This window comes from Cricetulus griseus, chromosome 5 (assembly GCF_003668045.3).
Source record: "Cricetulus griseus strain 17A/GY chromosome 5, alternate assembly CriGri-PICRH-1.0, whole genome shotgun sequence".
NCBI classification, from domain to species: Eukaryota; Metazoa; Chordata; class Mammalia; order Rodentia; family Cricetidae; genus Cricetulus; species Cricetulus griseus.
This window is the reverse complement of record NC_048598.1, coordinates 149,789,950-149,802,164: the sequence shown is the minus strand read 5'-3', so window position 1 is coordinate 149,802,164 and position 12,215 is coordinate 149,789,950. Positions and strand designations below refer to the sequence as shown.

Here is a 12,215-nt window from a genome sequence, read left to right as displayed (position 1 = left end):
TAAGTTCCTCGGCAGGACTCTGAGTTACCGCCAAACACCGGCACGGAGGCCGCCGGGGAGACGGCTGGGAGGGCTCGGCGACCACGCACGGCGTGCGGCGCCCAAAGCGTGGAGGATGGGACGGAGGAGGAGCAGAACACGGAGAAAAGGGGAGCGCGGAGGAGAACCACTCACGCCAATGGGTAACAGGGAAAAGGTGAGAAGGAAGGGAGTAGGAGCGGGAACCAATGGACGGCGGAGGAGGAGACGGGGGGGAGGGGCGGAAGCCAATGGAGAGCGGGGCCCGAGCGGGGACGCGGGCCCCCGCGCGCTCGCGCGCCCCCCTCCCTCCTTCCCTCCCTCCCTCCGGCGCGGGAGCTCGCGCCTCCCCGGCTCCCGGGAGACGAGGGCAGGGGCGGGGCCGAACCGGGAGCGCGGCTCGGGAGGCGTCTGGAGGTGAGCGCCGCGGGGCGGGCGGGGGGATTCTGGGGCGGGCGAGCAGGCGAGCGGGCGCGGGCACGCTCGCGCGCCCCCGTGCTTCCCCGCGCCGCCCCCCCCCCTGGCCGGGTGTGTGGCTCCGCGCCCGCCCCGCGCGCGTGCGTGCGTGCGTTCGGCGGTGCGCGCCCGGGAGAGTGCTGAGGTAAAGTTCGGGAGAGAGGGAGAGATCCGTCAGCGAGAGCCCGAGTGGCCGCCATTACTGAGCCAGCGCGGCGGCGGGCGCGGGGGAAGGGGGAGGTCGGGGCCGCGCTGCTGCCGCGGCGGGCGGGTTACAGCAGCGCGAGCCGCGGGGGGCTTTCGGGCGTGTGCGGCGAGGGCGGGAGCGCGCGGGCAGCGAGAGGCGAGCCGAGAGTGGAGGAGGCGGCGGCGGCGGGAGCGCTCCCAGGAATGTCGCTGCCGCCGCCACCGCCGGGGCCGCTGCCGTTGAGGAGGCGACGGAGGAGACCGGCGTTGTTAGGTAGGACCTCGGGTGCCGGCTGCGCGGGGCCTGCCGCTCCCCTCCCGCCGGGGACCCTCGCTAGCTCGCCGCCTTCGCCTTTGCCGCCGCCGGCTGTAACCAGTTCAAGGGGCTGGGGCCGGGCGGCTGGGTCCTCGCAGGCCGGGCCGCGCGGAGACGGGCGGCTGAAGGGCAGAGAGGCCGGAGAGGGGCCGCTTTCTCCACAGGTGACCGGGCCGGGGTCGGCGGAGGCCTGCTGCTGCTGCTGCTGCTGCTGCTCGCCGAGCTCGCGCCGGCCCCGCCAGGCGTCCGCTCCCCGCGCCACCTTCACTTGTCCGGGGCTTGGAGGGGGCGCGGGGAAGGAAGGTGGCGGGGTCTGCTGGCTGGGCTGCTGCGGTTAACGAGTTCCACCTGGAAGGGGGAGCGCGGTGGGCGCCGATCCGCAGAAACACGATCTCGACTGCAAACTTAACCGCCTTTCCGGGGGATCAGCCCTTTCACTTTTTCTCCTTATCTCCTCGACTCCTCCCTAGGTTCTCCACCACATTCCCATCTGCTAAAGCTTTTGGGGTAGGGAGTGAGAAGTTGCACTGCTCAACCCAAACACACAAGACTCCTTCCCGTCGTTCGACTACTGCTCCTGGGCTGGGGCTTTTGAACCCGAGTTTTCTTCGCTGGAATAACCTCTAAAAATTTCCCTCGGTTCCCAGCAAAGAAAAGTATCGGGGTGGGGGTGGGGAGCAGCTCGGGAGCGCGCGTGCACTTATCCACACATAAATACTCTCGCTCACACCCTCCCTCCCCAGCGTTATTGGAAATGCAAGTGAGATGCAAGCTCTGTGTGCAGCTGAGGCTGGAAGGTGCTAGGAAGTAAGGACAAACTATTAGGACGGCTAATAAAAATTCCGAGAAAGTTGCAGTGGAGACGTTCATACTTTTAACCATCTGATGGAAATCTAGTTTGGGCCAGCGCTTAGTAAATGGCAAGTAAAATGTACTGGATCTAAACCAAAATAGTGAGATGCGTGAATTTTTGCAAGCATTTCAGAAGTTAAATTTTGGCAGTTTTGGTTTTCTTTTGGGGAGGGGTAGAAAGCAAAAGGGCGTTTTTTCAACATGTTCAAGTGTGAAACAGTGCAGTGTCTCTCTGTTTCCTAGTCTTTGTGCATGTTGCCTTCTGCAGGTGTTTGAGGTGGGAATTGCCCATTCTACTTAAATCCAAACCCAGTATCTAATTTGAACAGTATGTTTGGAGATGTTTACCTGCAACGAGGAGACCACTCACATCATGGACGAGTTTTCTGTCTCCATTTAAAACGGTTCTTCGGCAACCATTGCATCCAGATGTTAACTATTTCCGAAAAATATTTTGGTTTCAATATAGACGCCAGTAAGATGTGTTTGGAAATGTTACCGTCAATTCCGGTTTATACTGCATGGCACTCCTTTTCAGTGTTTTTACATACTGAGATTAATATTATAGGTAACCAGTTTTCCAGAGAAATTTAACTTCAAATTTCTCATTTTGTGCTCTTTTACACTTTGTATTTGAACCATATGTCTCCTATCTATAGGAGAGTACAGCAGAGGAAGAAAGTTGTAAGTGTGAGTCACAAAAACCTTCGAAGGCATTATCGAAGTTTATATAAATTATGGGTTGAAAGGCTAAGGATGTATGTGCTTTTTAACTTCAAGAAATTGATCTGATTGATTTAAAGCAGAATCCAGTAGTATAGGTAATTAGATAACCATTGATTTGGTTGTCTTCTTTAGGCTACATTCTTTAACCCAGGTCAGCATGCTTTTCCCATTCTTTGCATATTCATCATTAAAAGCATTGGGAGTGGGTTTGGTTACAAGTGGATAGGAAAAAACTCACAAAATTGTGTTTATTGCTCTTTAATAATGTACCCTTGCCCACTTAACCCATTTTGGCAATTAGATTTTTTTTTTCCTATGGTGCTGGACATTGAAACCATAACCTTGCACAGTGCTCTACCACAGAATTACATCTCCAGCCCCTTTGAAAGTTAGTCCAATGTCTTAATATTTTAATTCTCTTATGTGGTATTTACCTTGACAATTTTAGAGACCCATCTCCCCTCTTTTTTAAAACGGCAGGTGTAGTACACTTTTTTTGGAGACAATATAATTTTCACCTTGAAAGTTAAGGTTTTCTATGAAATATAATGCTCTATTTGCTTTTGTGGGGTATTGGAAGTTATGGTTCAGCTTTGAATAATAGTTATGTAGCCCCCCCACACCCATACACATTGCTAGGATTTGAACCCAGGCCCTTGAGCATACTAGGTAATCACTCTTATTCTACCAACATCCTTAGGCTTTAACTTTTTCTAAGTGAACAAAAGTATGCTTCATGATTACTAAACTTTTCCAGTTGTTTATTGGATACATAGTTTTTTCTTTGCAAATCAAGAAGGCACTGTGGTTAATTGACTCAAGAAGCATTCTGTTCCATGTTTATAATATTCATTAAGTACAAGAAAGAATGTGTCTTAAAAGAATAATGAAGAAATTTTAATAAAGTCATATGTCATCCATTTGGTAATTTGTGTAATGAGCCATTTAAGTGCAAGGTTTTGTTGATTTTATCAAACTAGGGGAAAATGTTAGAGTGTGTTGGGTTGGTGTAGAATACTTTTCTAGCAAGTATGTACAGGGCCCTTTGTACATTCCCTAGTACTGCAAACTAACTAGAATGAAACGTTAGAATTTTAAGAAAATAAAACATAAGAATTTAAAATACGTTCTTTGAGTTTCATACCTTTCCCTGGATTCCCTGAGACTTCCCCTGACAAGTCGCCCTCCCAAATTAAGGCAGTTCTGTTTTTAACCCTTGAAAGTTAGTCTGCATTAAGAAGTGTTAAATCTCTGCTGTCTTGTTTATGGATTTGATTATTTTTATTTAGTGCTTGATAACAGGTTGTGGGGATAAAATGAATTGGAGGTTAGGGCAGTTCAAACTTGAGAGGCAGTAACTAACTGTAAAGGACTAAGTAGATAAAGTACCTGAGGTGTAGAAAAGAGAACAATTTTTTCTGTCATTGTCTCTTTGGGAATCCTTCACAGAAGAGAACATTGTGAGTTCTTTTTATCCCCCTTTGTGTTCTGGAAGCTGATTCTCTACAAGGCTGTGTGGTAAACCAATAACTTTTCCTCTTATCCTTAGAATTAGAAATATTACTTAGGAAAAATTATGTGTAACTTTTATTTCATGGTTAAGACATGACTAAAGTTTGTCACTTAGATTTTTCTTAAGCCTTTTTTGTCATTTAGCATTTATTGTCAAAACAGGTTTTTTCCCCTAACCAGATTAATCTTGTGAACCTTAGCAAATTTATTGAGCATCTGGGCACTGCAATACAAGAAAGTATGTCTGAGCTTTCTTGTGTGGCCTTAACTCCTCTCAGAGCTTAGAATTTGTTATCTTTAACCCTGAAGCTCCCTCTCTCGTGTGTGTGTGTGTGTGTGTGTGTGTGTGTGTGTGTGTGTGTGTGTGTGTGTGTGTGTGTCTGTCTGTCTGTCTGTCTGTCTGTCTGTGTGTCTGTGTGTCTGTGTGTGTCTGTGTGTGTCTATGTGTGTCTGTGTATGCACATGTGCATGCAAAGGCCACAAGAAGACAGCAGCTCTCCTGGAGCTAGAGTGGCGGTAAGCTTCTGGGAACCTAACTCCCAGCCTCTGTAAGAGGCCTGCTCATAACTGCTGAGCCATGTCTTCACTCCCAGAGCTTATAGTTTTGAGAGAGAGAGAATTTGAGACATGGAACAATAGAAAAAATAGTCCAATGTGAGTCCATTACATAACAGGTGGATTTGGCTACGGGGCGGTAGGTTACTGATTTAAAATTTGCTATAAAGGGCTGGAGATTTGCCTCAGTAGTAAGGGCACTAGCTGCTCTTCTGGAGGATCCAGGTTCTAGTCTCAGCACCCATTTGGTAGTAACAACCATCTGTAACTCCAGTTCCAGGGGAATCTAATGACCTTTTTATGGCCTCCATGGACATTTATAGAGACATACATGCAGGCAAACTACCTATGCACATTAAATAAATAAAACTAAGGATACATAAAATGTGGTATAAAGAAGTTTCTATAAAAGAGGTACTATCTGAAAGTAGTATGTAGTTAGTATAGTGAGGAGGAAAAAAAGACATTGAAGTAATAATGACTATGGACCAAAAATACGTGAAAAGTGTAGGCCAAATTGGCAAGTGAGTAGAAAATGCAAGGTAAAGTGTAAGAACATCAGTTTGCCTCTCACGACTAAATTGAACTATTAGGGGAAAATACAGATACAAGAGTAATAAAGAGACCATGCAGAAATAAGTGTCTATTCTCACTGTATTTGACATCAAATAGCCCTGAGGAAATGGACCACAGTTCTTGGCTTCTGGTTTAGTATAATTTGTTCATTTTTTTTTTCTTGGTGATTATGCCCTTTTACTGATTAAATATTTTGTGCTTACTGTTTTTATTTTTACCTTTTCAAAGCCAAGGTGACACTTCTTTTTGGCTGTTGACTATTTAAAGAAATGGCTGGAGTATGAGATTCTTGAGATATTTCTAGGAATACCCAGATGGTCTTAAATTTTTCTGAACTTTATGGTTTTGTTAGTCATCTTGCCCTTACCTCATTTCATTACCAAGTTCCGTGTCTTTGCAGATAACACCTGAAACTCAGGTGTTATCACCATCTGTTGCTAAAACTGATTAGCTTTTCATTGAGAAACATTGACTCATTTATTTCATGTGTCTAGTGCCAGTCAGGCAGTACTCTGTCTAGCATTGTTCTTTTCAGTTCTGCTGAGACGGTTCTGGTGCTTAAGCATACAATATTTATCCATTTTATGGACTTTGTATCCCATCAGATTCAGTCTTGTATTCTACTTTTAAACTCTTCTGTTTCCTTGTACAAGTTCTACCTCCTGTTTGCCCTTTTAAAGGATGTATTTTAAATATAACCGTATTTCTCTACTTTCTGATATGGTTGCTGTGCTCAGTTCATTCCACATTAATTGTCTTCTCTTTGAAAACCAAACCCTATCAGATATTTTATTCAAATCTTTTCTGTTCACAAAAATTTTTCATCTCAGGGCTAAGAGAAGTGGCTCATTGGCTAAGAGCACTGGCTACTCTTGTAGCCAGCACACATGTCTGCTTACAGTTGGCCTGGTACCCTCTTTTGGCTTCCACAGGCACTGGGTGCATATGTGGTACATGTACGTACATACCAGAAAAATACTTAAACATGTAAAATACAAATAAAAAATTCATCTGAAGTTTGTAAACTTTGACCTTTGGGTCAAATCTGGCCTATTTATTTCTCTGCAGTGTTCTTTTACATTGTGAAATAGCTGTCAAAATTGTAAGAATAATGTTTTGGAATATATGAAAATTGTATAGAATTCAAATGTCTGAATATCTAAATTATAACATATTAAGATCATTTTATTCTCAAGTCAGGTAGTAGGACAGACACTAGACAGTATGCAAAACCTACTTAGTGCCCAACCCATTATGGAAAAATGTTTTCCAAACCTTGGCCTGCAATAGCTTGTAACTTATCTTTCATTTGTTTGAATTCATACTACATTTTTCAATTCCATGATATATATCTGATTGCTTTTATCTCCTTAGCTATAGTACTATAAAGGTGTATAAGAGGGAGAGGATTGTTAGTGGTATGGAGTTTTTTTGTTTATTTTTAAGTCAAAATCTCATGTATCCCAGGTTAGCCTCCCAAGTGCCATTTAGCCGAGGATAACCTTGAATTTCTGATCCTGCTTTTTGCTTTCTGTGATTGTGTTGTGATTGCAGTACATATCACTATGCTTGTTTATTTTTTACTGAGGCAGGCTCTTTTAGTTCTGGCTGTTTCAAAACCTACTGTGTAGACAAGACTGGATGTGCCTTCTGCCTCAGCTTCCCAAATGATGGAGTTACAGATAATTGATTGGGTCACTTTGACCAGCAAGATTTTATGTATGATATGGAAAATGTTTTTTAGCCTCTTGACACCTTTTAAAAAATGTCCAATGTTTTTTAAATTCTGCACCCCTTCTTGTGATGATTTGGCTTGCTACTATTCCCATCATCAATTGTTCCCATCTTTTAATAAAAGGACCACTGAGATGGTTCAGTGTTTATGTCAAGCCTGACCCACGTGGTGGAAACCTGCAAGTTTTCCTCTGATCTATACACATACCCACATACCAATGGTGTATATACAAATGAATGGAAATTTAAAATATTGCAGATCCTTGCTTACAGTCATTCACATGATGAAAATGATGAGTCCTCCTCTGTGTAGCAATACAAATACAGAGAGTAAAAGGATGCCCTTCTCCCACTTCTTAGTGTTTCAAAGAGGGATGAACATATCATAGTACTGGCTTTAGTGGACTTCTTATAGTGACTGCCTCTGGACCTTCTAAGTCTCTGGCATAAGCTTAAGCAGGTAGTGGCTAAACATAGTCAATACAGTTTGATCTATTAGGTTATAGAAATGAGATGGCCTTGCATGCTTTTATTTCCACTATAGAATAAGAAAATAGACTATATAAATTTGGAATAACTTTCTTATAGAGGCATTGGAAAACATGTCAGAGAAAGATGTAGAATAAATAATAAGGTCTGCAGTTACTTTGTTTGGAAATAGTTTAGCTGATTTACAGTTGCTTTCACTAATGACCCCCCTCCCAACAGTAATTTGAAATGTCGAAAGATTGAAATTAATAAAAGTAGAATCACTTTTGTTGAATAGCGCTTAGGAAGTCCGGAGTCCCTGCTTAGATCCCTTACCTTCCACCTCCTGGAAATACTTCACTATTTATAAACCTGTAGTATATGTTAGTGATCAAAATATAGGCCTTAGAAAGATGCTGGGCATTTTAGATTAAAATATTCTTATTAGATTTTACAGACTTATAACAGTCTGTGTCAACAATTTTGACTTCAGGATTTTATAATGGTTTTAGAGTTGTGTGCACTGAGCCTTTGAAATAAGATTTCTGCCACAAAAGCACAATCTTTTTAGATGTAATGTAGCTGAGAGAAGCCAATTCTATGAACTGGACTTTAGACAAGACTATAATCAAGTGAATGAAGCGAACTTTCCAAACTTTTAACAATTACGTAGTGACTACCTGCAAATTCTGGAATTTTCTGTTTTTACCCAATCTCTAAGCTCCCAGAATACCTGACACAAGACGGACACAATAAATTTTAGCAAGTAATAAGTGAACAAGTTTTCATTTCATATTAAGATCTATGAATCTGTTGTGTGAAGTACTTTTAGGCTTGTGGGCTATAGTACAATGAACATACATAGATTTGTGCCTTTTTTGGTTCTTTAGGTAAATCTGGAATGAAATGGGAGAAGGGTAGAGTTAATGACATAATAATGATGTTACATAGTAGTTTTGGAAATACTGGTGAAAGTGCAAAGGCAGGAATACGTTAAGCATGTTGTGTGCCTCAGTGTGACTGAAGCAGAATGAGAATTTGGGAAAGTGATATTAGAGCAGCTCAGAGATACGGAAACACTGTAGAAGGCAGATATTGTAGAGTAGAACGTTAATGACTTGGCCTTTCCTTTTAAAAGTACTGGAAAGTTTTGAACGGAAGGCTCTAATTGATATTTTAACAAGCTCTGGCTGCTCTGATATTAACAGACCAAAGAAAGGGAACAGAAATTATGCAAGGAAATGAAATTAGAATCATTTACCAAACATGATGAAGAATAGAATCTGGGTTATTGTAGTAAAGGTACTGCTAAGTTATATGTATATTTTAAAGAGCCAGTAGGACAAAGCAAAACAATGTAAACAAACATTTTAGAAATTATACTTCATTTCTTAAATGCAGCAATTTTATGAAAAGGGATAAAAGTTTTATTTAAAGGTTGATGTTTATAGTTGTGTGTCTTAATTGACAGGAATTGTGTGTATATGGAATACAGTGTGGCATTTTAGTATATATGATAAATGCTTGGAACAGGGTAATTGGCATATCTCTACCACTTTAAGTTTTTGTGTGTGTGTTGAAAACAATCAGAATCTCTTGTATTGGTTTGCTGTTTGATAGTGTTATAAAATGTGGACTAGAATCAACTTGAGGAGAAAAGGCTTTATTTGGCTTATACATCCCCATCACAGCCCATCATTGAGGAAATCAGAGCAGTAATGAGAGCCATGGAGGAAAACTTGCAGGGTTATTTTCCCTGGCACCTTGCTCCGTTACCTTTCTTATACAGTCCATACTCATTGATCAGTCTAATGGAGGGAGTTCCCCGTTTTGCTTCTTTCTTAGGCATGTCAGACTAACAACCAAAATTGACTATCACAAGTTTAAACCCTTACCAACTTGACACACAAGTACATCACTGTGAAATCTGTAACCTTTCCTTTCTTTGCTCCCTGTGGCAAAGATATTAATATTACAGTATAAAACACAGTCCAACTTTTAAAAGTTTCAGTCTTTAAAAAATTCAATACTTTAAAAGTCCAGATTCTTTTTAAAAATTCAAAATCTCTTAACTGTGGATTCCTGTAAAATCTAAAATAAATGATGTAGTTTAAGAGGAAAGAAGAACCTTAGTACAGTTACAATCAAATAAAACCAAAACCAAAGTCCAGTGAAAGTTCTAAGTCTTAACATCTGGGTTTCACTCATGATCTTCTAGGCTGCAAAGGGCTTGGATAGCCCATGACTTGACTCCACCACACATGACCCGTGCAGCTTGTCTCCTGTCTCAGGCAAAGTCCACTATGCACCTAACATTGTCCTTGGTAGTCATCCTATGGTCCTGGGGTCTCCAGTATACTAGAGTCTCCATATATCTTCACTAGTGATCTCTCTTGGCTTCCTACAGTATCAGGCTACAGCTACTGTCCATGACTCTTTAAGTCATGGGGTTTCTACTGCAACTGAGGCTGAACTTTCACCAATAGCCTCTCCTGCCTCTCTTCAGGGAATCTTTGACCTTGCCATAAAGTGCCAGGCCGCCGCTGATTTCTGTGACGTCTTCATGGCTTCAAAACCAGTACCATATGGAAGACTTATACATTGCCAAGTTCTGCTTTCCAATTGAGATACAACTCCTAGCCCCACCCCCAACTATTTGCTGACTCTGAGGCACTACTTCCCAGATTCCACCTCAGTGAAGGTGGTCTCTTACTGATCATAGCTAGTTTTTCAGCATCAGCTAACCAGCATTGATTGTCCCAGTAAAGCAAAGATTTTACTTACATAGATTCTTAATTAAAATGTCACAGGAACAGCAGTAGAGTCTTTGAGCAGCTCAGAGGAACTCTGAAACTTCACAAGCCAGGCTTTCATCTGCTTTTCTATCCACATTCGCATCGTCACTAAGTTCTAATCGCTCAGTGGTTTTTCTAGCCAAGAGCTCCCAAATGAGCCACAATCCTTCCCCAAAGCAACAAGGTCAGGTTCATTACAATACCCCACTTTCTTGATACGATTCTGCTCACTTGTTTCTTTGTTACTATGATAAAACACTGACCAAAATAAATGTGAAGAAAGGGTTTATTTGATATACAGGCTATAGACCATTATTGAGGGCAGTCAGGGCAGGAACTGTGGAGGGAAGCCCAGAAGTGGCTTATTTCCCCTACCTTGTATTCTCATGCCCACCTGCCCACAGTAGGTAAGGCCCTCCTGTATCAATTAACAAAGTGTCCCACAGATATGCCCACAGCCCATTCTAATGGAGGCAGTTCCTCTATTGAGGTGCCTTTTTTTTCCCCAGGATAGTCAGGTCAACAACAAAAATTAGCCATCACACGTCTCTATTAGCTATTTTAAAATATTTAATTGTCAATTCTGATTAGCCTGCTGTGGTGTAGAGCATTAGAGGTTTCTCCTGCTATCCAATAGGTACCTCAGTACCTATTAATTATCCTCTCTTCATTTTTCTCTCCCCTCACACTTTACCTAGGCTCCAGTTAGTAGTATTCTTGTCTCTAAAAATATTTTAGGTTAAAATGTGAATTCTTAAAAATCTATTTTTCATTTTTTTAGATTTCTTGTATAGCTTTTAATTTGTAAGAAGCCACTTAATGCACTTAAACTTTATTTAAAAGAGAATACAATAAATGAATGCCCTAGGAGAGTTTCACCCAAATATGTGGTAATTGACATTGTTGACATAACTTTCTTGGCATAAAACTTAAGTTTCTAAGATAACCTTAAAGGAATGTGAGAACCTTCACTGCATACTATTAGAAGCAACACTGATTGAGTATGTAAAAAAGGATCTAAACTGTGTAGTTTCATGCAGGTTGTTAATATTTTCTTGTGTTCCCCATAAGTAAAAATAAGTTTACTAAGTGTTAGGAGTCTAAGTGACTCTGTATGAAAGTAAAGTTTTGTAAGAAATAAGCTATCAGCATGATTGGCCCAGTAACATTATTACTGGCCATATTTGAAAGATAATTTTACATTAAATTTAAACACAACACATAGTTGAAGAGCAATGTTCTGATCATTACTTTATTAGAGATTTTTGTTCTTTCCCCTTTAAACTTGCTAGTAAATAAAGAAGACTGATGAGAGTTGAGAAAAGGGGAACTATTTACCTAATATTGTTGTTCCCCATTCCTGGGTGAATTTTTCAACTATAACTTAAAAATTACTGTATGGTGATTCATGTCATAAGCCCGGGAGTTGGCTTCAAAGTAGCTTATCTGACAGCTGTGCTAGAAGGATGACAGTTCCTTACTGTGTCAGAGTGGCAGTTTACTGAGAATTGGTGTGAAAAACTAAAAGTTACAGAAAATTTCTTATTTTTAATGTAAATTTTAATATTTATGATTCAGAAATCATCACTGTCTAATTAGCATGTGCAGAAGCTTTAAAATTAAACCCCAACTGATTCAGTCTCAATATAAGAGTTAATTATCTTTTAGGTAAAAAGCTTTTCACTTCCCAGTGACCAGTGATGTGATGACATATATAAAATTCAGCTATACTCATTTTCGTTTAATATTATCACTCTTTACTTTTTTAAACTTTCAAAATATTGTTTATGGTAATTACCTTTTCATTTTAAGCTATAGAGTATACTCATAAATGCTAATGTGTATACATATATATACATATACATATACATATACATATACATATATGTATACACATGTCTACATGTATGCTTGTGTATATAAGTATACATATTTGTCTACATGTATGTGTATGTGAATGTATACATACACATATGTGTGTATGTGTGTCTATGTATATATGTATATACATATATACATAG

The 12,215-nt window shown here is 41.1% G+C and overlaps 1 protein-coding gene across 3 annotated transcripts in view; it reads left to right on the top strand.

Annotated features, from left to right (window-relative positions):
- The first annotated feature begins 300 nt into the window (after positions 1–300).
- Positions 301–12,215, top strand: part of Arhgap5 (Rho GTPase activating protein 5) — a 69,657-nt gene continuing 57,742 nt past the window's right edge. For 2 of the 3 annotated variants that reach the window (XM_035445734.1, XM_027416315.2), the window contains exon 1: positions 801–934. The gene's annotated coding sequence lies outside the window, so the exon portion shown is untranslated. Of the gene's footprint in view, positions 436–800; positions 935–12,215 lie in introns of those variants that run through there. The other variant, XM_027416316.2, reaches the window with a different exon arrangement.